This window comes from Lithobates pipiens, unplaced genomic scaffold, assembly GCF_037356315.1.
Source record: "Lithobates pipiens isolate NorthernLeopardFrog02 unplaced genomic scaffold, aLitPip1_a1.2 Scaffold_66, whole genome shotgun sequence".
Taxonomy (NCBI): Eukaryota; Metazoa; Chordata; class Amphibia; order Anura; family Ranidae; genus Lithobates; species Lithobates pipiens.
Genome location: NW_027507888.1, coordinates 1,651,498 through 1,678,148, shown reverse-complemented (window position 1 = coordinate 1,678,148; position 26,651 = coordinate 1,651,498). Strand labels below are relative to the sequence as shown.

At 45.0% G+C, this 26,651-nt stretch overlaps 2 pseudogenes; both read left to right on the top strand.

The window, feature by feature from the left end:
• Nucleotides 1–21,206: 21,206 nt before the first annotated feature.
• Nucleotides 21,207–21,325, top strand: LOC143959083 (5S ribosomal RNA; annotated as a pseudogene).
• A 1,054-nt stretch (nt 21,326–22,379) lies between these two features.
• LOC143959034 (5S ribosomal RNA) lies at nt 22,380–22,488 on the top strand (annotated as a pseudogene).
• The last annotated feature ends 4,163 nt before the right edge of the window (nt 22,489–26,651 follow it).

Below are 26,651 nucleotides of genomic sequence, written 5' to 3'. Positions count from 1 at the left end.
CTTTTTATAGCGCCAGGGACCCCCATATACTACTACCCCTGATTGCCCCCTAGTTAACCCTTTCACCAGTGATCACCATATAACTGTTACAGGTGACGCTGGTTGGTTAGTTATTTTTTTATAGTTTCAGGGCACCCGCCATTTATTACCTAATAAAGGTTTAACCCCTTGACCACCCGGCGGGTGTCATTTGTGACTGTAATAACTGTTAGGGCAGTTAGGGATAGCCCCCTTTAGTTCTAAGGTACCCCCCTAACCCCCCCAATAAAGGTTTAACCCCGTGATCACCCCCCGTCGCCAATGTCACTAAGGCTGGGTTCACATTGCAGCGGTTTGAGAACGGATGTGATTCGCACCGCACTGCAGTGCAAATCACATCCGATCTCTGTGCGATTCGAGTTCAGCCATACAGATAGTATGGCTGAATTCGTGTCGCACCCGCCGCACCCGTCGCAAACTCGCACGGGACCTTTTTTGGTCCTCAGCAGAATCGGATCGCATGGGTGTTCACACCATGCGATCCGAGTTTGCAGATCGCACTGCGATATGCGAACTGATCTGGGGATGTCATTAACATTTCACTGACACTCCCAGCAGTTCGCATAGGGCAGTGTGAACTGCCGCCGGGAGGCATGCGATGCGGGAACCCGCCGCGGATTCGTGGCGTTCCTGCATCGCTCCAGTGTGAACCCAGCCTAATAAGCGATCATTTTTCTGATCGCTGTATTAGTGTCACAGGTGACGCTAGTTAGGCAGGTAGGTATTTAGGTTCGCCGCAGCTTTTTATAGCGCCAGGGACCCCCATATACTACCGCATAAAGCCCCCTGATTGCCCCCTAGTTAACCCTTTCACCAGTGATCACCATATAACGGTTACAGGTGACACTGGTTGGTTAGTTATTTTTTTATAGTTTCAGGGCACCCACCATTTATTACCTAGTCCCACTAGTGTACCCCTAAATTTAGGGGTGTCTACTTTCCAAAATGGGGTCATTTGGGGGGGGGGGGTTTGTGCCATCTTGGCATTTTATGGCCTTCAAAACTGTAACGCCCTTAGAAAGCCTGAAGGCGGTGCTTGGTTTTCGGGGCCCTGTATGCGGCTAGGCTCCCAAAAAGTCCCACATATGTGGTATCCCCGTACTCAGGAGAAGCAGCAGAATTTATTTTGGGGTGTCATTTCACATATGCCCATGGCATGCGTGAGCAATATATCATTTAGTGACAACTTTGTGAAAAAAATAAATAAAAAAAAAAGTTTGTAATTTTCCCGCAACTTGGGGCAAAATATAAAATATTCCATGGACTCAACATGCCTCTCAGCAAATAGCTTGGGGTGTCTACTTTCTAAAATGGGGTCATTTGTGGGGGTTTTGTGCCATCTTGGCATTTTATGGCCTTCAAAACTGTAATAGGTAGTGAGGAGTGAAGTCAAATATTTACGCCCTTAGAAAACCTGAAGGCGGTTCTTGGCTTTCGGGGCCCCGTACGCGGCTAGGCTCCCAAAAAATCCCACACATGTGGTATCCTCGTACTCAGGAGAAGCAGCAGAATTTATTTTGGGGTGTCATTTCACATATGCCCATGGCATGTGTGAGCAATATATCATTTAGTGACAACTTTGTGAAAAAAAAATAAAAAATTAAAGTTTGTAATTTTCCCGCAACTTGCGGCAAAATATAAAATATTCCATGGACTCAACATGCCTCTCAGCAAATAGCTTGGGGTGTCTACTTTCTAAAATGGGGTCATTTGTGGGGGTTTTGTGCCATCTTGGCATTTTATGGCCTTCAAAACTGTAATAGGTAGTGAGGAGTGAAGTCAAATATTTACGCCCTTAGAAAACCTGAAGGCGGTTCTTGGCTTTCGGGGCCCCGTACGCGGCTAGGCTCCCAAAAAATCCCACACATGTGGTATCCCCATACTCAGGAGAAGCAGCAGAATTTATTTTGGTGTGTCATTTCACATATACCCATGGCATGTGTGAGCAATATATCATTTAGTGACAACTTTGTGAAAAAAAATAAAAAAAAATTAAAGTTTGTAATTTTCCCGCAACTTGTGGCAAAATATAAAATATTCCATGGACTCAACATGCCTCTCAGCAAATAGCTTGGGGTGTCTACTTTCTAAAATGGGGTCATTTGTGGGGGTTTTGTGCCATCTTGGCATTTTATGGCCTTCAAAACTGTAATAGGTAGTGAGGAGTGAAGTCAAATATTTACGCCCTTAGAAAACCTGAAGGCGGTGCTTGGCTTTCGGGGCCCCGTACGCGGCTAGGCTCCCAAAAAATCCCACACGTGTGGTATCCCCGTACTCAGGAGAAGCAGCAGAAATTATTTTGGGGTGTCATTTCACATATGCCCATAGCATGTGTGAGCAATATATCATTTAGTGACAACTTTGTGTAAAAAAATAAAAATAATTTTTTTTTTGTCATTATTCAATCGCTTGAGGCAAAAAAATAAAATATTCAATGGGCTCAACATGCCACTTATCAATTTCCTTAGGGGGTCTACTTTCCAAAATGGGGTCATTTGGGGGGGTTTTGTACTGCCCTGCCATTTTAGCACCTCAAGAAATGAGATAGGCAGTCGTAAACTAAAAGCTGCGTAAATTCCAGAAAACGTACCTTAGTTTGTAGATGTGACAACTTTTGCGCAAACCAATAAATATACAGTTATTGACTTTTTTTTTACCAAAGACATGTGGCTGAATACATTTTGGCCTAAATGTATGACTAAAATTGAGTTTATTGGATTTTTCTAATAACAAAAAGTAGAAAATATCATTTTTTTTCAAAATTTGCGGTCTTTTTCCATTTATATCGCAAAAAATAAAAATCGCAGAGGCAATCAAATACCATCAAAAGAAAGCTCTATTTGTGGGAAGAAAAGGACGCAAATTTTGTTTGGGTACAACATTGCATGACCGCGCAATTACCAGTTAAAGCAGCGCAGTGCCAAATTGTAAAAAGACCTCTGGTCATTTACCAGCAAAATGGTCCGGTCTGAAAGTGGTTAATGATAGTTGATTAAAAAATAATTGGTTAGAGAAATTTATAGAAACTGTGAATTCATAGGATTAAAGTTAATATATGCATTTATACAGTTAATTTTTTATAGTTTTTTAAAATATTTTTGCCATTATGGGTGTGAGTGGGGCCTCATGTCTAAGTTTTGCCTAAGGCCTCACAAAGTCTAGAGCCGCCTCTGCATATTCCAACCAGTGCCTCTTTTTTAGATCGTTTTTTTTTTTTGTGTTTATATATATTTTTTTTTTTATTGTTTTTTTTTTTTTTATTGTTTTTTTTTTTTTGTAAACATAGAAATATATAGATATATCTAAAATACAATTATCACAAAAAAATAAAATAAAATAAAAGCATATTTTTAACTATTTACATAAAACAAGGGGTAAAGCCAAATTTTGAAGTTGCACACCAAAAATTGGTAATGTCAACATGTGCTATGTACCATCATGAGTGATCAATGGACGTGTTTGGTGTGTGCAATCCCTTCCTCTCACATACTAGAATGAGGAAGGGTTTGCAAACACCAAATGCGTCCATTGCGATCCTCTGATGGCACATAGCACATGTTGACACACCGTGTGCATCTTCAAAATTTGGCCTCTAAAAACTCTGTTTTTAAAACATTAAAAACGTTTTTACAAGGGAATGAAGAACATGATCGATTGGGTTTTAGGGAAAAGGGGCTTAGATTCTCCCTAAAACATCGATCATGTTCTCCATTCTCTGCCTCATAGTGACCAGTTCTCTTTGGATGTTGAGAATCTGGTTCTCCATCCGGTCAATCTGCCCATTCCAGGCCATGATGTCACCAATTAGCCTCTGGGCACTGTCCGCTGAAAATGGCTCCGCGGCTTCTCCTACCACAACCAGATCATCACCTAAAAACATGTGTAGATAAAAAATTGGTTAAAATATACAGCCATTAATTGTTTACCTTAAGCTGGGTTGTCAGACACTCACTTTGTGGGGTGTGTAACTCCACCAGCTCTTCCTCCTCCACATCTAGCCCTAGGCTCGGCTCATCCAGTGGAGCTACGGAGCTTGGTCCAGCGGAGGATACCGAGCTTGGCTGCTCCCTCTCGGACACTGGGCTGGGCAGCTCCAATACCGACGTGGGGCTGGGGCTAAGTGCCCAATCAGGCTGGCGAGGTCGGGGGGTCCTGGGCTGCTCCGCCTCTTGTCTGAGTCTTTGTTCCCCTATGAGAATGAAAAAAAAAAAAAAGATACTTTTAAGCATAGTGATATTTGAGTTCAGAAATTTGAATATGAAACATTGGTTTGAAGTGGTGTACAATTATTAGCTGGTTATTACAAGATCCTAGTTTAATACATCCTTAAAATGACTTTTTTTTAGTTAGGCTGTGTTCAGACTGCTGCGATGTGCGAACGCTGCAAATCTACTGTGGTTTCACGCATCGCATGCGCAGTTCGAACTGCCCTATGTGACCTGCTGGGAGTATCATCAGTGTAAAGTTTTATTGACACCTCCAAATTAGTTCTCATTTCACAGTGCAATCTTTAAACTCGGACAGGAATCGGACCACATGGTGTGAACACCCATGTGATCCGATTCGGCTGTGGACTAAAAAAAGGGCCATGTACAAGTTTGGGCCGGATGCGATGCGAATTCAGCCATACTATATGTATGGCTGAAATCGCATCACACAGAGATCACATGTGATTTGCACTGCAGTGCGGTGCAAATCACATTTGATCTCGTACATTGCAGCAATGTGAACCTAGCCTTTAACCAAACTGTGATACTTTATATCTTTTGTCCAAGTTTCACAGACGGACACACTCGAATCATCCCCTGGAGTACTTGTGTGTGATTATGTCAAAAAATGTTCTATGATGTCCCAAACTACACTTAAATGTTTCCCAGTCCAGATGTTGAACCAGCATTTTATCTATCTATCTCATTTTTTTAATTGAGTCTACATTGCACTGAATAAATTTATGAAACTTTAGTAAAAATGTATATCCTATAAACTGAGCGTGACAATTCAGTTTATCATGAACAATACAAAAAAATTAATAACTAATTAAAATCTAATCCAACACCAGATAAATTTACACCATACACAAATTCATGCTATTTACGCCCACATATACGAACAACCATATGCGCTCATTACATGAACTATTAACTACACGAACGATCAAATCCGCCAGATTTACATTCAATACCTACACGAACGATTACGAGCAAATCCGCCAGATTTACATACAATACCTACACGAACGATTACGAACAAATCCGCCAGATTTACATACAATACCTACACGAACGATTACGAACAAATCCGCCATATTTACATATAATACCTACACGAACGATTATGTCCGACAGTCACGAGAAACGCGGAGTTTACTCACTTTTTTTCAGGGCCTTTTTGATGCGGTGATATTGGTCCGGCTCCCTGGACTTGATGTCGGACCATCGTTTCCGGAGCTGGTCCTTGCCTCTTTGTACCCCAAATTTGTTCTGCAACGATGTCACGACCTTATCCAATATGGCGCTTTTCCGGACGTTAGGTTTGGGGTACGGGCCATGTTCCCCATCATAGTCCTCCCTTCTTAATATAGCCACCATCTCCACCATCTCTTCAAAGGCCATATTGGTGGCCTTATATCTCCTCCTTGCTCCGGAAGCATGGGGTCCATGGCTTTCCTCCGCGCTGCTCACGCTGCTAATAGAATTTGCGTCCGCCATTTTCTCCTATCATTCACCCACAGCGGAACGAGGGTAAAAGGGGCGGGGAAATACGGTCACAAGGAACGTCAGGGGCGGGCGACGCAGGCGGAGCCTGAGCGCATGCGCTGTATATAAAGCGTTACTGCGAGGCCGTACGCTTGTCCGAACGGAAGCAGCGAGTGCTACACGCGACGGTAAGATAGTTATCGTTTTATTTTCGTTTAATTTAAAGCCTGCGTTAGGAATGTGTATATTGAAATTTAATCTTATTGATGTTTAATTGATTTTTATGTGGGTTGGTGGTTGAGTGGGGTTGGTGTTTTGTGTGGTAGTGTGGGGGTGGAGGTGGGTGTATAGGGGGGTGGGGGTAGTGTGTGTGTGTGTGTGGGGGGGGTAGTGTGTGTGTGTGTGTGTGTGTGTGTGTGGGGGGGTAGTGTTTGTGTGTGTGTGTGTGTGTGGGAGGGGTAGTGTGTGTGTGGGGGGGTAGTGTTTGTGTGTGTGGGAGGGGTAGTGTGTGTGTGGGGGGTAGTGTGTGTGTGGGGGGGGGGTAGCGTGTGTGTGTGTGTGGGGGGGTAGTGTTTGTGTGTGTGGGAGGGGTAGTGTGTGTGTGTGAGGGGTAGTGTGTGTGTGGGGGGTAGTGTGTGTGTGGGGGGGTAGTGTGTGTGTGTGTGTGTGGGGGGGGGGTAGTGTTTGTGTGTGTGGGAGGGGTAGTGTGTGTGCAGGAGGGGTAGTGTGTGTGTGGGGGGTAGTGTGTGTGTGGGGGGGTAGCGTGTGTGGTAGTGTGTGTCTCGCCTACATTGTCACAATATAGTGTGCATTTGGTCTGACTTTTTTTATTTTTTTTTCAGAAAATGCAAAGGTATACCCCAGACCCCTTTAAGGAGGAGGCCTTCCTCTCAACATTTCTGGATTTAGTTGAGTCGCACAGTAGTCTTTGGGATTCAAAACACCCCCAATATTCAAGCCGTGCTGCCCGGAAGAAGACACTGGAGACAGTTTTGACGTTTGTGAAAACCCGACTCCCCCAGGCAGACACTGACTTTGTGAATGCCAAAATTAAGAACCTGCGTAGCGTGTATAGGCGGCAGCGCAGAAAGATCCTAGAGTCCCAAACATCAGGATCAGCAGCAGGTCAGGTCTATGTACCTAAGCTGTGGTATTATGACAGGCTGCGTTTTCTGGATGACACGTCAGAAGCCAGGCAGTCACTTTCGACTCTTCCGTCTACCCGTCCCTCCACCCTTCCCTCCGCCTCAGGTGAGCCATCCCTGGAAGATCCAGACCCTTCCTTGCTGGACGAAGTTGATGCGCCCAGCTGGAGCCAGGTATATTTTAGTTTCTAAAGTTTGGATTGCTCAAATATTAATGATGTAAAGTTCAATGTTTGAATTGCTTCCAAATCTAGGATTTCATCACAAATTAAATTAGATAGAAGGATACAGTAGTTTACACAAATGTGGCTCAAATCTTGGTGAACTGATGGAAAAATGATGGTGTCAAAATAATAGCCTTTTGTATTTCAACACAAATGTATTTGCAAGTGAGAACTGTAAAATTGTTAGTGATTGATGATTTCAAAATATAGACATATTTTATTTATTGATTTCTTTGTTTTTTACACAGGATGAGCTCACCCAGGAGGAGGCCGGGACCAGTGGTATGGAGGAGGAGGCCGGGACCAGCCACACACAAGAGCTAGCTGGGCCCAGCAGGAGTCGGACTGAAAGCCAGGTCCCTCCCCTCCGCCTAGCCAGCAAAAGGCCCAGGAGGATGACCCGTACAGAGGAGGAGTCCTTGGCGCTTATACGCCAAGCCACACAAGTTCTGTCCAAACCCCCCAATCCGGAGGAGGCCTATGCCACTTATCTGGCTAGTAAGCTACTTGAAATGGACAAACCACAGCGCAACTTGTGTGAAGCAATATTTTTTGATGCCATCCAACGGGGTCTGAAGGGTGAGCTCACACCCACCACCAAGCTTTACAACACAGACCCTACTGCTCCTCCTCCTCCTCCTCCTCCTACCACAACTCCACCACCAGAGGCACAGCCTCCAGCGACGCGTGGAGGGAAGGCTAGACGGAAGAGTCGCAAGTGACTGCCTGGCTTCAGTCTGCTCTGAAAGAAGACGCAGGCTGTTGTAGTACCACAGTCTGGGGACATAGATCTCATCTGCTGCTGTTCCTGGTCTTTGGGATTCTAGGACCTGGTTGTGCTCCCTATTTACATGCTACACAGGTTCGGAATTTTGGTGGCCACTCACTTGATGTGTGCCTGGGGGACAAAAGGCTTCACAAACGTCAAAATTGTCTCCAGTGTTGCCTCCCTCTTGATTTATTTTTGTTCTGAGGAAAAATAAAAATTTATTATTTCAAAAAAATCTTGTATGTTTTTTTTATTTTATTTTTTATTTATTTTTTTAATTTTGGCTTAAAAAACAAAGTTTATTTGTGAGTAGGCAGATACATGTCAAAAGACTCTGGGGGTTATTTACAAAACACACGTTCATGTAAATATGCTAACTTCAAGTGCAATTTTTAAAGCACTGCAAGTGCACTTGGAAGTGCAGTCGCTGTAAATTTGAGGCTTAACATTTGAAATGAGGGGAAGCTCTGCTGATTTTGAACATGCAATCATGTGTAAGCTAAAATGCTGGTTTGGGTATCTATCTATCTATCTATCTATCTATCTCTACTTGCATAGTCCTGCTTGGCCAAAAAAAATGCAAGTCCATCTTGTTTCAACCAAGATCCAAAAATATATAGTAATAGATAAATTCTATATTTCTTTTAAGAAGTAAATAAATAAATATATATATATATATATATATATATATATATATATATATATATATATATATATATACATTTTTGGGGGGGTTTTTATTTTATATTTTTTTTAATATATATATATATATATATATATATATATATATATTTTTTTTTTTTTTTTTATTCTTTTTTTTAGGGTTTTTTTTTATTTTTATTTTGAATATATTTTTTCGATAATTGGAAGATTAATCATAGGATGAGGATGAATAAAAACATGTGGTATAACTCTGTGTGAATATAAGCAGCAAAGCTACTTCACTTTTCTTGCATTACGAAGAAGAAAAGAACGGGCTATATTAAAAAAACACAAAATTAGCAGCATGACGAATATGCTAGCTTCAATACGAACACTAGTTTTACAAGACCGAGCGCTTCCGCCCTGTCCGCCCTGTAAATTCTTTCTGAGCATGCGCGAGACTTAGTTTGACGAACAAGCCTACACACGAGCGGACTGTCCGCTCAAACCAAGTTTCAGCGGACTGTCTAACGGGAATTCCGAAAAACTTTGTTCGTCAGACTGTCCGCTGAAACTGTCCGCTGAAGCCCACACACGAGCGGACTGTCCGCTGAAACACTGTTCAGCGGACAAAGTTGGGCGAACAGTCCGCCCGTGTGTACGCGGCCTTACAGAGCTTTCCATTAAACATTTAGTTTTTATTGAAAAAACAGTCCTACTTTTGAATGAACGGACTTGACTACACACGATGAGCAGACAGTCCGCCGAAAGCTTGCGCGATGACGTGTACGGCACGTACGACGGGACTAGAAATTCGACGTCCAATACACTGCAATGCAACCTTCGGCGTGTAAATCCTTTCTGAGCATGCGCCATACTTAGTCCGTCCAACTTGCCTACACACGAGCGGACTGTCCGCTGAAACCAAGTTTGGACGGACAAAATTACGGAAATTCCGAAAGACTTAGTCCGCCAGACTGTCCGCTGAAAAAGTCCGCTGAAGCCCACACACGAGCGGATTGTCCGCTGAAACACGTTTCAGCGGACTAAGTTGGGCAGACAATCCGCCCGTGTGTACGCGGCCTAAGGCTGAGTTCCCATCTATGCATGTTGCTTTTGAGCGTTTCTGCAGTGCCTTTTGCGGTGCTTGCCGCATTTTTGGACACACGTTTTTACCGCATTTTACTTATTTTTATTTATTTTTTACACTGTGGTTGCTTAGCAACCAGCTATATACAGTGAAAAAAAAAATTGAAGAAATGCAAATTGTGGCAAAAAACGCAGTACTTTCATGCTTAAGGTTTCATGTACAATGGGCTACATTTACTTCACAAATAACCCTATGTGTAGAGTTCTAGGTAGTTAGAGCCATTACAAGAAGTTCTTTGACAAAACTAATAATGGCTGAAAAAAAAAAATGGGTAGAGAGGTGTCCAGGTGTGGTTTGTGGGGGTTTTTTTTTATTTATTTGTTTCCAGTAAAATGGAGAAGAGTTAGACCCACTTTCAGGTTTACAGTAAAATTCTTCTTAAATTATCAATTAAAAAAATGCATAGGTTTAAAAACATGGTTAAAATGTTATCTTACAGTGAACCTTTATACCATAGAAAGGTTATCTTGTACCAGTCCAGTTGTTCCCAGCCCTATCAAGGCTCATACAGAGGGTAGATTGCGATAATCCACCCTCCAGAGATGCTGTCAGGTGTGTGCCTGCTCCAGTTTGCCTGTCCAAGATGACATGCATTTGTGTCCGTGCTTGTGTACCCACTTCTATGGCCAGCCAGCATGACACTGATGCACACCTCTGCCAGCGGCTCTGTATGGAAGATGACACTAATTCTGTATTTTAAATTATTTTCTTGGAAGTTATTTTTTTAGGATCCTTTCAAACATGTGCTTGGGTTATTTGAAGTTTTTGCTAAAAAAACAAAAAAACAAAACAAAAAAAAACACCCCACAAAATGCTGGTAAACTGCACCGCATCAGTGTGAAAGTGGCATAATAGCTGTTAGCTCCATTTTTGTTTTCTAGGTGCTATTATGTTCATTGCTAAGTATAGCTGCTTATTATGCCCAGTGATATGCTTAAGACACTGACCTGAATTTACTTTTTCTGTCGGTTATGCTGCTTGCAGGAATAATGGGCAGAGTATAGTTGATATTGCTCCGTCAGACACTGCAGCCAGCACTACCGAGTATTTTTTTTTACCTACTCGGCTGCCTGTTCTGTACATTGCTGGCATTGGCTCAGTTTCCCAAATAGTCCTGATTCTAATTGCACTGTCTTTGATGCTCTAGAGTGGTGGGGTTGGCAGCCTATGGCCTACTCTAGCAGTCACCTGTCTGCGATTGACTGACTGTTAGATCCAATACTTTCTGAAAAATACCACAATTTTTAGCTTGATTCTTCAATAAAGTTGGATTACTCCAACATCCATTTATGGACACAGTGCTTCTGTAAACGTATGTGTGGGTATCTTTCAGAGTGGCTCTACAGTGGATATCCCTGGAGACGCAATGTCTTTTTTTATTGCAGTGCACAGGTAGGCACCATGTCAAAATGTTTTCTATCTTTTTTTCCACTTTATTCAGTCTCCTTTGCTTTTTCATTGGGGTTTTATTCTATCACAGCCTTGATTCTACAATAAAGTTTAAGTGGGATTACTGCAACATACGTGCAGAGTGGTTATCCCTGGCCTTTCTGGAGATGCAATGTATTTACTGCAGTGCACAGGTAAGCACCATATGTCAAGATGTGATAGATAGAGATATAGATATAGATTATATAATTTATTTTTTCACTTGATTCAGTCTCCTTTGCATTTTCATTGGGATTTTCTACAGCTTGATTCTATTACAGCCTGTCTACATTTACACCATCAATCATCTGATGATCATTATTGATCTTGACCATGGGTCTTCAAACTGTGGCTCTTGGGGCACTATTGTTTCTACCGACAACCGTCATAAATACACTGACCCCCAACAAGGATGGGGCAACATTTTGTCCTACTGATCACAGGCTTGCACTCCAATCCTAAATTATTGCTTACCCCCAATGCTGAGACATTTTCTACTCCCCTGTGCCACAGGCAGTACACTGGAACTTTTGGAGATCTCTGGTCTAGAACAACCACATGTTATTACTTTTTCAGAGAAGAGTTAAAAGGTACTCCTTACCTGATTGGAGATTTCACTTCATTTAATCTTCTGGAGGCGCAACAATGAGTGTAAAATCCCTTTTTTATAAAGGGGTGAAAATCCATAAGTCTCCATGAGAAAATTTTAGCTGCATTACTGCATCCAATTTTTGGGGATTATCAACCAAGCAGTACTCCTTGGGCTGCCTGAAAGCTTCACAACAGTACTCGCTTGTTCTTCACAAGGCAGTATCACAACAGTACTCGCTTGTTCTTCACAAGGCAGTTCAGCAGCATATACGCGATTCCAGGAGCAAGAGTGAGCACATTGAGGCTGCAGTGAAATGCATGCAAAGAGTAATGGCTGCTCAGCCAATACAAACATGTCAGGCCGACAGCAACTGATCATGTTTTCATGTAGTCACACACCAAGGGGTGAAGTGTGTTTAAGGGCGGATGTATGATTTTGATCAAAGCTGACTGCATCCAGGTTTCAACATTGAATCTTAAGAGCAGGCAACAAAGTGCTAGCTAGGCTTTATATTACTAAAATATTATAAGTTTTCCCCAAATGTGAAAAATGGACAGCAATGAATGGCTGCAGGGACATGTGACCTAACATGTTTACACTATACATTTTACAATTTGGTTAGGGAACATGCATGTATCTTTGGGCTTCCATTGATACCTGAATATTGTTTGGGAGAATAAATTGCTTGTCTGGTATGGACTATGTAAAGTGACAGGCTGAGGCTGACCATACAGTGTACAATCTATTTGAACCCTTTCACTGTCCGGTCCATATGTCTTACAGACCTGACAGCAGGGGTTATCGCACACAATCCAGTGGCTGCAGCAGCCAGTGTATTTGGCTCCTGCCAGTGAGGGGAGAGCGGGACCAAGCAACACTGTCAATGTACAGTATGAAAATGATGCAGTTGGGCAATAAAAAGGAATGGCAAGAATCAACCATCCAAGAGATGTGCCACTGAGCAGCTTTAATGCTAATATTTGGTGAATTTAAAGTTGGTGAATTTAAAGTTGGCACACAACACAAGATGTACGAAGCCCCATCGTTTTCCAGCACTGCCATAACCATCTTAGGCATGGAGTTCACCAGAGCTTCACAGGTTGCCACAGGAGACCTTGCACTTTTCTTCCTTCCGTTTGAAGATGTTCAATAGGATTTAGGTCTGGAGACATACTTTGCAAGTCCATCATCTTTACCCTCAGCTTCTTTAGCAAGGCAGTGGACATCTTGGTGGTGTTTTTGGGGCCATTGTCCTGCTGGAATACTGCCCGGCGTCACAGTACATGTTGGCATTCATGGTTCCCTCAATGAACTGTAGCTCCCCATTGCCAGAAGATATCATGCAGTCTCAAACATGACCTTCCCACCACCACGCTTGACTGTAAGCAAGACACACTCGTCTTTGTACTCCTCACCTGGTTGCCACCGCACACGCTTGACACCATGTGAACCAAATAAATGTATCTTGGTTTCAATAATCTATGTCCTTAGTCTTCTCATCTTCAGCAAACTGTTTGCGGGCTTTCTTCCAGGATGACTGCCATGCAAACCAATTTAATGCAGTGTATGGTTGATCCCAAAGGCATAACCTCAGGATATGACGCTGAGCATGTGCATTTCTCCAGTATTGTTGCATGAAAAGATATAATAAAATATTTACAAAAATGTGACGGGTGTAATCCTCATTGTGGTGTGTAGCTGTATGTACATTATCTCACAAAAGTATTGTATACACAATGCTGACTGGATAGATAACTTAACATCTGGACCAACTGTTGGATAACAAAGTGCCCTCTTTGTCTTGTCTGATTCAAGGAATTACTATAAAAAAAGCACAGTTACCCTCCTAACACAGGATAATGACAGGTTACAGGTCCACAGGTGCCTAACAACATCCGCTACAGTGTGAGGAGCCGCTTCTTCAGAGCGCTTTGCAAGTGCTATTTTTAACGCCTCAGTGAGAAAGTAGCCTAAAACGCATGGATTTTTCTTGCATGCTGATGCTTCAAAGTTGGGTAAATGCAAAAGGGTCTTAAAATTCTTAAATATATACTCTAATGTGCCAAATTCTTCCATCTGCCCTGGGAACCCCTAATAATGGCCACAGCAGGTGTACACACCTGGAAACTCAGCACAGGGATGGTGGGAAGCCTACATAATGGGCATAGCAGTTGTAAATTGTATAGACGTGGGACACATCACCAGGATGGTGGGAACCCCTCATAATCACATCAGGTGTAAAGACCTGGTAAATCATCACAGGTTTGGTGCCAGCAGGTTTACAGAACTGGGAGCACAGCACAGGGATGGCGAGAACCCCTCATGGGTCTGTACACCTGTGCCCAAGCGCTCAGCTCAGGGATGGTGGGAACCACTCACAACTGGCACAGCAGCCAGCAGGTGTACAAACATGGGAGCCCCTCATAATGGGGAAAAAGTTATACAGACCTGGGAACACAGCACAGGGATGGTGGGAACCATTAAGAATGGGCACAGCAGGTGTACATAACTGGGAACTCAGCACAGGGATGGTTGGAACCACTCTTAATGGGCACAGCAGCCAGCAGCTGTACAGACCCAGGAGCTCAGCACAGCAACGGTAAGAACTCCTCAATGTGCACATGTCTACAGATGCGGGAACTCTGCACAGGGATGGTGAGAACCCCCTCATAATGGGGTCAGCGGGTGTACAGACTCAAGAGCTCAGCAGAGGGATGGTATGTACCACTCAATGGCCACAGCAGCCAGCAGGTGTACAGACGTGGGAACAACCAGTGTACAGATCCAGGAACAAAACACAGATCCCATGCCATTGTATATCGCTGGGGATACCCTTCAAAGCGAACTATTTCAAGAGATGATCACACTGAAGTAGTGACTACGTTAGAAGAAGGGCTGGCTCTATTACGGACATGTGACATCATTCCAGAATCTTCAACAGTTACCCCAGCTTCCACTGCTACACCGATAAATCCTGGCCAAACAGTTTCTCGCAAGCACAAAGCTAAGAAATGAAAATACACTGGTTGAACACCCTACGCTACCACTTTAATGCAATGTTTTAGTTCCCATGGCCACTTAGATGGCTAAGACATTATACTTCACCCCAAATATTGTTGGGCAGTCCTACTGCCTCAGAATTCAATTCGTAATCCCTCTTTTTACTCCTACTGTTTGGGATACAGACATTTACCTGTTTCTACTATGTTTATTTTTGCTAGTTTTGGTTTGCTTTTTTGTTTTTACTCCTCTACTCTCTCCAGGATGGACCTCAGTACCAAGCATGTTTACTTCTTGTCACTCTGCAGAACTGAACCCTCGAATATGGACTCGTGGATCTTTTATAGACGTAATCACGTCCAATACGAACGCAACTACCTATCATCCGATAGTAAGGTAAAATGTTGAACATAATCTCTTTTAACACTCACGGCTTAAATCACCCTGTGAAAAGAACTGCTCTATGGAAGGAAGCTCTGAAACTGCAGGCTGATATTTTATGCATCCAGGAGTCCCATCTGCTACCATCTGATCAGTTTCGATTAAAACATCCCAGATATCCCCAAATCTTTTTTGCTTCTGCTACACAAAAAACCAGAGGAGTTGCCATCGCCATTAGAGATACTGTTTCTTTTAAAGTACTGGAGACAATCCCGGATAAGGAAGGGAGGTATTTGATCTTAATAGGAGATATAAACAACAAAACCTACACGATCGTTTGTCTCTATGCTCCAAACTCCCACCAGATGCGTTTCCTAAAACGGCTATTAAAGAGGATATCCACTGTTAAGAAAGGGGCCTTGGTGGTTTTTGGAGATTTCAATCTTACCGCCGACTATGCAATCGACACTACCACTAAGTCCAGATGCCCTTTGTCTTCCCTTCAAACGCTCTTTCATTCGGAACAGCTCTACGATGCCTGGAGGTGTCAGCACCCAGGAGAAAGGGACTTTTCATTCCACTCTGCCAGACATAATTCCTACTCTCGTATTGACATGATTTTAGTAGATAGAGTTTTATTGCAACAGCTGTCCTCCTCCACCATCCACGACATCTCATGGTCTGACCACACTCCAGTGTCAGTCGCGGTGGCGGAGGGGAACGCTTATTTGGGAGATTTTGTGTGGAGGGCCAATTCTAATCTGCTCAGGGTACCCGAACATGCGACCTTCATATCAAACAAATTAAAGGAATATTTTGAAATGAATTCATCCTCAGTCTCTGACCCGTCAGTTCTGTGGTGTGCCCATAAGGCATACATAAGGGACATAATGATACAACTAAATTTGAGAATTAATTAACAAAAAACTAAACAACTAGATCTCCTATTACAAGAGATTAAATCACTTGAAATCCAGAATAAGGTCGCACCCATGGTTTCTCTGGCAGATAAATTGACCAAACTCCGTTGTGATCTTAGACGTATGCTTTTAGAACGCTATGATAAATATATCACAGCTATTAAGGTTAATCATTAGGCACTGGGCAATAGAGCAAGTAAATTACTGGCCTATATTTTAAAAGAACACAGAGCCCGTACCAGAATCACTTATATTAAATGCTCTGTGGGCAACGGCAGGATCATTGATCCTAAGGGTATTGCTGATGCCTTCGCTAATTATTATTCTACCCTGTACAACCTCCAGCAGGATGGAAACACCTATCAACCCTCAGAATCAGACATACAAGGTTTTTTGGAGGAGATAGCTCTCCCAGCCCTTTCCCGGGAACAACTACAATCTTTAAATGCACCAACCTCACCACTAGAAATACAGAAAGCAATCCACTCTCAACCGATTGGCAAATCCCCAGGTCCAGATGGGCTACCCAATGATTATTACAAAACATTCGCCTCCACTCTAGTGTCTCCTCTAAAAGATACATTTACTCATGCAATACACACATTTTCGTTCCCCCCCTGAAATGCTTAAAGCATACATTGTCACTATACCCAAACCGGGGAAAAGCCCTGATGAGCCCGCCAATTTCCGTCCAATTTCTCTTTTAAATACAGATGTTAAATTATACGCTAAAATAATTGCCCAGAGACTAGCCCAGTTTATTCCTCTTTTGATTAATCCTGACCAATCGGGTTTCACACCTGGTAGGCAGCCATCGGACGCAACTCGCAGGGTGGTGGATATCCTCCACTGTAAAAATTCCTGTCGGACGCCTTCTCTGCTCCTATCTTTGGATGTGGAGAAGGCGTTTGACAGGATACACTGGGAATACATGGTCCATACCCTTAAAAAGTTTGGCCTTGGGGGACCTATATTGTCAGCCATATTAGCCTTATACTCCTCACCTTCCGCACAAGTATACACATCCAATACACTATCGCGATCCTTTACAATCTCCAACGGGACTAGAGAGGGGTGCCCCCTCTCCCCTTTTATTTTCAATCTTCTTATGGAGCCTCTAGCGGAAAAAATTAGATCCCACCCAAATATCACAGGTTTCTCTTTCCCCAATCATACTCCTAAAATAAACGTATTTGCCGACGATGTTATTTTATTCCTAACCTCCCCGTCACATTCCTTAATCAATGCCCACACAGTCCTTAACGAATTTAGGAAAATCTCCTATTATAAAGTTAATTTCACCAAATCACTAATTCTCCCTATACATGTCCCACCTGCTCTTCAAAATCGACTACAACTCCAATTCCCCTACTCATGCACTGCAGAACAAATAACTTATCTTGGCCTCCAAATTACCAAAGACCCCTCTAAATTAGCAGATACTATCATGCCCTTATACAGAAATAAACCTTACAAACCGCTCGACTTGCCAAATCCGAATTAACATGGTCTGGACGCCTAGCGTCTTTTAAGATGTTGCTTCTTCCCCAAATCTTATACATCTTCCGCACCCTCCCAATACCCCTCAAGACCACCCATTTAAAAGCACTAGATTCCATACTGACAAAATATATCTGTAACTCAAAAAAAACGGAGATGTACCACAGTCATATTAGCTAAACAAAGAGGGGCAGGGGGTATGGGGTTCCCAGTCCTGCTGGACTACTACCGTGCATCTCTGCTCACTCAACTTAGAACATGGTTCCTATGTGGAGCGGACATTCCGTGGCGCAAACTAGAACAGACCCTAAGCCCCACCAGAGATCTTTCTCACCTTCTTTTCCTTGATAGTTGGAGCCATGTTCCTTTACAAAACTTACCCATGACCCTCCGGGCCTCATTAAAAGCTTGGAGGGATCTATGTGGTGCCTTAACCCCGTCGGATAAACAAATAGAAATACCAATACCCCTGGTTACAATTGAAGGTGCTATTCCAAACATTAGACTTATTAATTGGACGTCCGGGGGATTACCCAGTTAAGTGATATGTTCCATAACGACTTCCTAAAAACATTCCCACAGCTGCAAGAACAATACGGTCTTCCAAGTAGTGAACGTGACACATATGATCAGATCTCCCATCTCTTAAAACCGTTAGAGGTTCATCATTTATATATTCAAGAAGCTGCGTGGAAATGTTTCACAGTCTCTGCTGCTACCCCAAAAGGGATCTCCATTTTTTACACGCTTTTTCAACGCAAAATCACCTTTATTAAATCAGTACCATTTCAGAAATGGGAGACAGAAATGCAGACCACGTTCACATCTCAACAATGGCAAAAAGCCCTAAACACTGTGTATAAATCATCAAAGTGTGTGAATCACTGGGAATTGACTCAGAAAATCACGTTGAGATGGTACTTGACTCCATACCGTCTTCATAAGTTTTTTCCAGGTCATTCCTCTTTATGCTGGAGGGGATGTGGAGAGGTGGGTAACATTATGCACATCATGTGGACCTGTAAACATATAACTCGTTTTTGGAATGCTGTGTTTCGATTAATTTCCTCTATTACCGGGTTGATTACATATCCAAAGAACAGCTTTGCTCTATTGAACCTGGGAATTGAGGTATTTCCGCCAGATTTTCGCACGGTGGTTACACATATACTAATTGCGGCTAGATTACTTATTACTAGGAAGTGGAAAAGTGATGTTCCCAAAAACATTTCGGACATATATCCTATCATACAAACACACTACAAATGGGAAGCCTTATGGGCTGTAAAATCAGGTTCCAAGAGACAGATTGATGGTAGGTGGAAATGCTGGCTGGAAAAATTTCCACAGTAGTCCTGAGATTATACTGGTAAATACTGAAGTTTGCCCAAAAGGGTGAGTCCATTACTTTCAAGAGATAAGGCAGGAAGTTATTTATGCTGTACCATAGCGGATACATACCTATAGGCCCATACTGGAGGTCCAAATTGGTAATATAATACTCTTCAGATTATATTTTGTTAGAGGATTTGTTGCCAGACCACTTAAATCCTGGTCTTGGTTTTTCTCAGTTCTCTTTTTCTTTTTTTTTTTTTTCTATGGTCTTCTTTTTCTTTCACCTTTTCTATATATCTGCTTTCCTAACTTAGAGGCGTATATATCCTTTTACGTGTAAAGGAAAGTCTGCAACTGTTAAGTACTACATTAATCACCTGTAAAGTTTTTGAATCAATGCTGTTGACTATTGATCCAAATGTTCCATGTGTGATATATGTATACGGTCTCAAGATTTACTGCTGATTGTTGATACTATCACGACATTCTGGAATTTTATACACCTATAACGACCCCTTGTAACAAATATGTATGGAAATGTATACTTCTGTTATGTTCTGAAAATATTTCTAATAAAAACTAAACTAACAAAATAAAAAATAAATAAAAAAAAGAGGGTTGAAGGTGCCCAAAGAGATTGCCTATGGCCACATCACCCTGAAAGCGCACCATGTCATCTGATCTCGGAGACTAAGCAGTGGCGGTCCTGGTTAGTACTTGGATGGGAGACCGCCTGGGAATACCAGGTGCTCTAGGCGTCTTTTTTTTTTTTTTTTTGCCGTTGACGTGTTTTTACTTTGTTTTCCATGGTGGCAATCTTGGCGTTTGTCAAGAGGGTTGAGGGTGCCCAAAGAGATTGTCTATGGACTCATCACTCTGAAAGCGTCTGATCTCAGAGGCTAAGCAGATTCAGGCCTTCTTAGTACCTGGATGGCAGACCGCCTGGGAATACCAGGTGCCATAGGCTTCTTTTTTTTTTTTTTCCTTGTTTCCCAAGGTGACCATCTTGGCATTTGTCAAGAGGTTGAGGGTGCCCAAAGAGATAGCCTATGGCTACATCACCCTGAAAGATCCTGATCTTGGAGGCAAAGGAGGGTTGGGCCTCGTTAGTATCTGGATGATAGGTGACCATCTTGGCGTTTGTCAAAGAGGGTTGAGGATGCCCACGAGATTGCCTACGGCCATATCACCATGAAAGTGCCCAATCTCATCTGATCTACCTGGATGGAAGACCACCTGGGAATACAAGGTTTTGTAGGTTTCCTTTTTTTTTTTTGGGGCGTTGACTTGTTTTTTCCCTTGTTTCCCAAGGTGAATCTTGGTGTTTGTCAAGGGGGTTAAGGGTGTCCAAAAAGATTGGCTACGGCCACATCACCTTGAAAGAGCCCCATTTTGTCTCACCTCGGAGGCTAAGCAGGGGCTGAGCCTGGTTAATACCTGGATGGCAGACCGCCTGGGAATACCAGGCCCCTGGGCTTCTTTTTTTTTGCATTTACTTGTTTTTTTTCCCTGGTTTCCCAAGGTGACTATCTTGGCATTTGTCAAGATGGTTGAGGGCGTCCAAAGAAATTTCCTATGGCCACATCACCCTGAAAGGGACCAATCATATCTAATCTCGGAGGCTAAGCAGGGTCAGGCCTGGTTAGTACCTGGATGAGAGACTGCCTGGGAATACCAGGTGCCATAGGCTTCTCTTTTTTTTCTTTTTTTGTTTTTTTTTTCAAGAGGGTTCAGGGTGCCCAAAGCAATTGCCTACAGCCACATCTCCCTGAAAGCAACTGATCTCATCTGATTTCGGATGCTTAGCAGGGTTGGGTGTTGTTAGAACCTGGATGGGAGACCCCCTAAGAATACCAAGTGCTGTAGGTTTCTTTTTTTTTTTGTTGTTGACTTGTTTTTTTCCCCTTGTTTCCCAAGGTGACCATCTTGGCATTTGTCAAGAGGGTTTAGGGTGCCGAAAGAGATTGCCTATGGGCACATGACCCTGAAAGCGCCCGATCTCGGAGGCTTAGCAGGGTCGGGCTTGGTTAGAACCTGAATGGGAGACCCCCTAGGAATACCAAGTGCTGTAGGTTTCTTTTTTTTTTGTTGTTGACTTGTTTTTTTTCCCTTGTTTCCCAAGGTGACCATCTTGGGGTTTCTCAAGAGGGTTGAGGGTGCCGAAAGAGATTTAATATGGCCACATCACCCTGAAAGTGCCTGATCTTGTCTGATCTCGGAGGCTGAGCAGCATCTGCCCTGGTTAGTAACAAATGTGAGACCTCCTGGCAATAACCAGTCCCATTTGCTTCTTTTTTTTTTTGGCGTTTACTTGTTTTTTTCCCTACTTTCCCTAGGTGACCATCTTGGTGCTTGTCAAGAGGGTTGAGGATGCCCAAAGGTATTGCTTATGGCCACAACACCCTGAACACACCCGATCTCGTTTGATCTCAGACGCTAAGCAGGGTTGGGCCTGGTTAGTACCTGAGTGGAAGACCGCCTGGGAATACAAGGTGCCGTAATTTTTTATTTTTTTGCCGTTTGTTTGACTTGTTTTTTTCCCTTGTTTCTCAAGGTGACCATCTTGGTGTTTGTCAAAGAGGGTTGGGGATACCCAAAGAGATTGCCTACAGCCATATCACTGTGAAAGCGCCCGATCTCGTCTGATCTCGGAGGCTAAGCAGCGTCGGGCCTAGTGACCATCTTTGCATTTGTCACGAGGGATGAGGGTGCCCAAAGAGATTGCCTATGGGCAGGGTATGGCCTGGTTAGTACCTGGATGGGAGACCGCCTGGGAATACAAGGTGCTGTAGGCTTCCTTTTTTTTTTTTGCAGGGGGGGGGTGTTGACTTATTTTTTTCCCTTGTTTCCCATGTTTATTATCTTGGCGTTTGTCAAGATGGTTGAGGGCACCCAAAGAGATTTCCTATGGCCACATCACCTTGAAAGCGACCAATCTTGTCTAATCTTGGAGGCTAAGCAGGCTCAGACCTGGTTAGTACCTGGATGGGAGACTGCCTGGGAATACCAGGTAGCATAGGCTTCTTTTATTTTTATTTTTTTTGGCGTTGACTTATTTTTCCTTGTTTTCCATGGTGACTATCTTGGCATTTGTGAAGGAGGTTTAGGGTGCCCAAAGAGATTGTCTATGGCCTCATCACCCTGAAAGCTCAAAATCTCGTCTTATCTCGGAGGCTAAGCAGGGTTGGGCCTGATTATCATCTGGAGGGGAGACCGCCTGGGAATACCAGGAGCTGCAGTCTCCTTTTTTTTTTTTTTGCGTCGACTTGTTTTTTTCCCTTGTTTCCCAAGGTGACCATCTTGGCATTTGTCAAGAGGGTTGACGGTGCCCAAAGAGATTGCCTGAGGCCACATCACCCTTAAAGCCCTAACCTCGTCTGATCTCGGAGGCTAAACAGGGTCAGCCCTGGTCAGTACCTGGATGGGAGACCGCCTGAGAATAGCATGTGCTGTAGGCATCTTTTTTTTTTTTTTGCCGTTAACTTGTTTTTTTTGCCTTGTTTCCCAAGATGACCATCTTGGCGTTTGTCAAGAGGGTGGAGTGTGCCCAAAGAGATTGCCTACAGCCACATCACCCTGAAAGCACCTGATCTTGGAGGCTAAGCAGAGTCGGGCCTGGTTGGTACCTGCATGGGAGACCGTCTGGGAATACCAGGTGCTGTAGGTTTTTTTTTTTTTTGGAGTTGACCTGTTTTTTATTTCTGGTTTCCCAAGATGACCTTCTTGGCATTTCTCAAGAGGGTTTTGGGTGCCAGAAGAGATTGCCTATGGCCACTCCACTCTGAAAGCACCCAATCTCATCTGGTCTTGAAGGCTAAGCAGAGATGGGCCTGCTTAGTACCTGGATGGGAGACCGCCTTTTTTTGTGGTTCCCCAAGGTACCACAAAATCTTGGCATTTCTCAAGAGGGTATTCCCAGGCGGTCTCCCATCTAGGTACTAACCAGGCCCGTCCCTGCTTAGTATCAGATGCTTTCAGGGTGATCTTGCCATAGGCACTCACTTTTGGCACCCTCAACCCTCTTGACAAACACCAAGATGGTCACCTTGGGAAACAAGGGAAAAAAAAGAAGTCAACTATGCCATATTAGCACCTCAAGAAATGAGATAGGCAGTCATAAACTAAAAGATGCGTAAATTCCAGAAAATGTACCATTGTTTTCAGACGCTATAACATTTGCGCAAACCAATAAATATACGCTTATTAACATTACCAAAGACATGTGGCTGAATAAATCTTGACCTAAAAGTATGAATAAAATTGAGTTTATTGGATTTTTCTTATAACAAAAAGCAGAAAATATAATTTTCTTTCAATATTTTATGTGTATTTGTGTATGTGTCTCCCCCTGTGTGCGTGTGTGTGTGTGTGTCCCTGTGTGTGTGTGTCTCCCACTGTGTGTGTCTTCCCCTGTGTGTCCCCCTGTGTGTGTGTGTGTCCCCCTGTGTGTGTGTCCCCCTGTGTGTGTGTGTCCCCATGTGTGTGTGTGTGAGTGTCCCCCTTTGTGAGTGTCCCCCTTTGTGAGTGTCCCCCTGTGTGAATGTCCCCCTGTGTGTGTCTAGTGTCCCCCTGTGTGTGTCTAGTGTCCCTGTAAGTGTGTGTGTGTGTGTTCCTGTGTGTGTGCCCCCCTGTGTGTGTGTCCCTGTGTGAGTGAGTGTGCGTGTCCCCCTGTGTGTGTGCGCGTGTGTGTGAGTGTGTATCCCCCTGTGTGTGTGTGTGTGAGTGCATCCCCCTGTGTGTGTGAGAGTGTATCCCCCTGTGTGTGTGTGAGAGTGTATCCCCCTGTGTGTGTGTGTGCGAGTGTGTCCCCCTGTGTGTGTGTGTCCCCTGTGTGTGTGTGTGTCCCCCCTCTGTGTGTGTCTTCCCCTGTGTGTGTGTCCCTGTGTGTGTGTGTGTGCGAGTGTGTCCCCCTGTGTGTGTGTGTGTCCCCCCTGTGTGTGTGTGTCCCCCTGTGTTTGTGTCCCCATGTGTGTGTGTGTGTGTGTGTGTGTGTCCCTGTGTTTGTGTGAGTGTCCCCCTGTGTGAGTGTCCCCGTGTGAATTCCCCCCTGTGTGTGTCTAGTGTCCCCCTGTGTGTGTCTAGTGTCCCTGTAAGTGTGTGTGTGTGTGTGTGTGCCCCCCTGTGTGTGTGCCCCCCTGTGTGTGTCCCCCTGTGTGAGTGAGTGTGCGTGTCCCCCTGTGTGTTGCGCGTGTGTGTGAGTGTGTATCCCCCTGTGTGTGTGTGTGTGTGTGTGTGTGAGTGTATCCCCCTGTGTGTGTGAGAGTGTATCCCCCTGTGTGTGTGAGTGTATCCCCCTGTGTGTGTGTGTGAGAGTATATCCCCCTGTGTGTGTGTGTGGTGTGAGTGTGTCCCCCTGTGTGTGTGTGTGTCCCTGTGTGTGTGCCTCCCCTTGTGTGTGTCTCCGCTTGTGTGTGTGTGTGTGTGTCTCCCCCTGTGTGCGTGTGAGAGAGTCTTCCCCCTGTGTGTGTGTGTGTGTGTGAGAGAGTGTCTCCCTGTGTGAGTGTCTCTGTGTGAGTGTGTCCCCCTGTGTGGTGTGTGTGTGTCCCTGTGTGTGTGTGTCCCCGTGTGAGTGTGTGTGTCCCCCCATGTGATTGTGTGTCCCCCCGTGTGATTGTGTGTCCCCCTGTGTGAGTGTGTGTGCCCCCATGTGAGTGTGCGTGTCCCCCTGTGTGTGGTGTGTGTGTCTCCCCTGTGTGTGTGTCTCCCCCTGTGTGTATGTTTCTTCCCCTGTGTGTGTGTGTCTCCCCCTGTGTGTGTGTGTGTGTGTGTGTGTATGTTTCTTCCCCTGTGTGTGTGTGTCTCCCCCTGTGTGTGTGTGTGAGAGTATATCCCCCTGTGTGTGTGTGTGGTGTGAGTGTGTCCCCCTGTGTGTGTGTGTGTGTCCCTGTGTGTGTGCCTCCCCTTGTGTGTGTCTCCGCTTGTGTGTGTGTGTGTGTGTGTCTCCCCCTGTGTGCGTGTGAGAGAGTCTTCCCCCTGTGTGTGTGTGTGTGTGTGAGAGAGAGTGTCTCCCTGTGTGAGTGTCTCTGTGTGAGTGTGTCCCCCTGTGTGGTGTGTGTGTGTGTGTCCCTGTGTGTGTGTGTCCCCGTGTGAGTGTGTGTGTCCCCCATGTGATTGTGTGTCCCCCCGTGTGATTGTGTGTCCCCCTGTGTGAGTGTGTGTGCCCCCCATGTGAGTGTGCGTGTCCCCCTGTGTGTGGTGTGTGTGTCTCCCCTGTGTGTGTGTGTGTCTCCCCCTGTGTGTATGTTTCTTCCCCTGTGTGTGTGTGTCTCCCCCTGTGTGTGTGTGTGTGTGTGTGTATGTTTCTTCCCCTGTGTGTGTGTGTCTCCCCCTGTGTGTGTGTGTGTGTTTCTTCCCCTGTGTCTCTCCCCCTGTGTGTGTCTTTCCCCCTGTGTGCGAGTGTGTCCCCCTGTGCGTGTGTGTCCCCCTGTGTGTGTTTGTGTTTGTCTTCCCTTGTGTGCGTGTCCCCCTGTGTGCGTCAGTGTGTCCCCGTGTGTGTGTGAGTGGTTCCCCCTGTGTGTGTGTGTCCCCCTGTGTGTGTGTGCGAGTGTGTCTCCCTGTGTGTGTGTGCCCCCCTGTGTGTGTGTGTGTGTGTGTGTGTGTCCCTGTGTGTGCGTGTGCGTTCTTCCTCCAGTTTCCCCCTGTGTGCTCCCCCCGTGTCTCCCTGTGCTGGTGTGGCGCCCAAGGGGGCCCCATGAGCTTCTATTGCCTGGGGGCCCTATTAGTTGTCAGTCCGCCCCTGGTCACCGAGGACCCTTTTGGCATTCAAAGGTCAGGAGTGTGCCTTTTTTAGTCACCAAGGACCATTTTGGGCATTTAATCACTTCAGCACCGGACCATTTGGCTGGCCAAAGACCAGAGCACTTTTTGCGATTCGGCACTGCGTCGCTTTAACCACTTGCCGACCATTGCACTCTGATGTACGTCCCTACTTTGGGGACGAACAGAGGCGTCTTTAGGGGGTGGCCATAGTCTGGGACCAATAGCCCAGAGTCTCGGTCAAGAATGCAGGGAACAGGGACAGACTGAGCCATGGTTGGCTCCGGCTCCAGCTCCAGCTTTAGCTCTGCCCCGCTTCCACCCGACTTTACTCTTGGTCACTGATTGCTATAGCCGCCTGGCGGCTAGCAACCATTAACGTCACTGCCCACTGTGCCCACACTGCCCAACATTCAAAGCATAGGAGGATTGCACTTCCTCCTCCTCCGCGCTAGTGCTCGTGGGGCCTGGCGTACGACTTCTGGTCTGGATTGTCCCGCTGGAGGGAGAGAAAGGGATGACGCCGCCACCTTTGCTCCTCATGGTCCCAGCAGCTGCCTTTGCTCCTCATGGTCCCAGCAGCTGCCTTTGCTCCTCATGGTCCCAGCAGCTGCCTTCGCTACTCATGGTCCTAGCAGCTGCCTTCGCTCCTCATGGTCCCAGTAGCTGCCTTCGCTCCTCATGGTCCCAGTAGCTGCCTTTGCTCCTCATGGTCCCAGTAGCTGCCTTTGCTCCTCATGGTCCCAGTAGCTGCCTTTGCTCCTCATGGTCCCAGTAGCTGCCTTTGCTCCTCATGGTCCCAGTAGCTGCCTTCGCTCCTCATGGTCCCAGTAGCTGCCTTCGCTCCTCATGGTCCCAGTAGCTGCCTTCGCTCCTCATGGTCCCAGCAGCTGCCTCAAGGGTCCCAGCAGCTGCCTTTGCTCCTCATGGTCCCAGCAGCTGCCTTTGCTCCTCATGGTCCCAGTAGCTGCCTTTGCTCCTCATGGTCCCAGTAGCTGCCTTTGCTCCTCATGGTCCCAGTAGCTGCCTTTGCTCCTCATGGTCCCAGTAGCTGCCTTTGCTCCTCATGGTCCC